This window comes from Sinocyclocheilus rhinocerous, unplaced genomic scaffold (assembly GCF_001515625.1).
Source record: "Sinocyclocheilus rhinocerous isolate Xijiao unplaced genomic scaffold, SAMN03320098_v1.1 scaffold1488, whole genome shotgun sequence".
NCBI lineage: Eukaryota > Metazoa > Chordata > Actinopteri > Cypriniformes > Cyprinidae > Sinocyclocheilus > Sinocyclocheilus rhinocerous.
Genome location: NW_015633542.1, coordinates 999,720 through 1,002,399, shown reverse-complemented (window position 1 = coordinate 1,002,399; position 2,680 = coordinate 999,720).

The window sequence follows — 2,680 nt, the reverse complement described above, 5'->3', positions numbered from 1 at the left end:
CAAATCTAGTAAAAAGCTGTAAACTTCTTTGAACAAAAATGTCAGAAATCATGCAAATGTGAAAAAGCATGTGTAAAACTGTCGTCAAAGAAACTCGCTTCAGTTTACCACCAAAATAAAGCTTGTGGGTTTAATATTTGCAAGTAAAGAAATGAATATATAGGCCTATTCTCAATTCACGACTGTAGTGCAAAGTAAAATAATTAATATTATTTTTTTATTTTACAGTGCAAATTTATTACAATAGTAACATTTCTGTCTTAAAAGTAATTAATGCTATTAATTAAATACTATAATTTGTATTATTATTAACAATTGAATATTATAATAATTACTATGATATCCAAATTGTTTTCCTAAAAACACCAGGGTGAATGTAATGAGACTTACAGTAGACCCTAATTACAACTAAATAAGGTTTGAGTCTAGCTTAGTAACCACCTAGCAACAGGATTATTATAGTTAACTAAAACAAAAATTAATACTAAAACTATAAAGTTTCTTTACTTGAACAAATAAACTTGAACTGAAATAAAAAATATATGTTTTATTTCAGCTAGCTGCCAAGGAAATATTTTTATTTTCATTTCCTTGATGTACTAAAATAACTAGAACTGAAATAAAAATGAATAATAATTATTATAATATTCTAATTGCTTGTTACAACAAGTCAATGCAAATCATTTTATTTATTTTTTTAAGAACTGTTCAGCCTTCCTGAAGCTCAAACAGTAAAGCATGGTGAAAACAACACCAAGCTCATGGATTCAGTTTCCAGGCAAAGCAAGAACTGATAGTGTACCTTGACTGCAATGTAAGTCGCTTTGGATAAAAACATCTGCAAAATGCATAAAAAAATGTTTAATTTGGTCACTGAAATGGGCTCGGAGCTCTTAATTTTGCACCAGATTGATGTATTTAAGTTTAAAATGCAGATGCTTACTGGTCTACACTCTAAAAAAATCCTGGGTTATTTTTGTAACCCAAATGCTGGGTTGAGCCTTTTGGGTCATTTTTTTGGGTTATTTTTTCAGTGTTTGGGTAGTTTTTGTGTTACCCAGCTCCTGGGTCAAATGTAACAACCCAGTGTTTGGGTTGTTTTACTGCTCCTGGGTCACACATAACAACCCGATGTTTGGGTAGTTTTAGTGTTACTCAGATCCCGGGTCAGACGTAACCCAGCGGTTTAGTTATTTATCGCGGGGATTTTGCATCTTCTCTTCACGAGAGAGCAGTTCTAAGCACCATCAAATTGATGCATTCTTCGGTAAAATACAGGTTTGGGTACATTTTATTGTATCTATAAAATCGTTACTGTGCTGTATATCATTCAATTTTATGCAGAGCAACATACAGGCGCGCGGTGTGAATCAACTTTAACGAGTGTTGCGCTCTTTTCGCGTGATGGAAAAGCCTGATGCTTTGCATAAAATAAACGATTTTATTCATTATTCAAGATACAGAATATAATACTTTGTTTGGATGTTAAAACATGTCCTCAGAGCTGTTTATTGTTTGTTTATTGGCAGGTTATGGAGTCACAGCATGTTTCGGTTAGAGTGAAACGCAGGGCGGCGGTCCATTAGCAGTTCCCCGCCGAACACGACTCCAGCTCGGGCACGAGAACCAGTGCCGTTAAGGTGGAAACAGAATAACAGAGACTGTTCGATTACACGTGAATTACTTCTGTTTAATGCTGAATTTTTCTTCTAATGTTTGTTAAAGAGCAGGTCATATGGTATTTTAAAGTGTCCTAATATTGTGTTGGAATCCCCTACAACAGGTCTAAATGCATCTAAGGTCAGAAAACATTGTAATTTTCTCAAAATATACATTTAATATTAGAGTCATTTGCCAATGATTTCTAAACGGTTCATTCCAAGCAAGTTCGCAGCAAACCCCTCCCTTCCATAAGCCTACTCTGCTTTTCTGTCGGCTGCATTTAAATCCGCGTTTGAAGTTTCCCGCTCTGTTCAGCGTGCAGTATCACGTGTCTAAACAAATAGCACGTGCTGTCAGTGATTTCAACCACTAGAGGCCGCTCTCGCACTGTATAATGACAGCAGACCCTTCTCAGCAGCTCCAGCAATGGACGCAACCCAGAAAACCATCGGCATGGATTTTTGCCGATAACCGATTGTTCCAGCAATCAACTATCAGTGCCGATTAATAGGCAAAACCGATACATCGGTCGACCTCTAAAACAGCAAAAGAGATATTTTTCAAAAACCCATATGACCTGCTCTTTAAATGAGTTTAAACATAGGCAATATGAATAGCCTATTAAAAACGACATAAACAATGCTGTAAATGATATACAAAATACTGTAAATTATATATGAAATAAAGGAAGTTATCATGCAAACCAGTGGTTGTGTGGAGTATTTTAGAAAAGTTTAGAGGATTTAAGTTAATCTGTAAACATTATTTAATGTATGAAGTAAAAAAAAAAAAGCTAGCAATATAGTAAAAATGAATAAACCCATTCGCTGGGTTAAATAAACAACCCAATTTGCTGGGTAAATTTAATTGGGTTGGGTTTAACCCAGTGTTTTTTAGAGTGTAAAGGTCAATTTCTCGAAATTGAGATTTATGCATCATCTGAAAGCTGACTAAATAAACTTTCCATTGGTGTATGGTTTGTTAGGACAATATTTGGCCGAGATACAACTATTTGGAA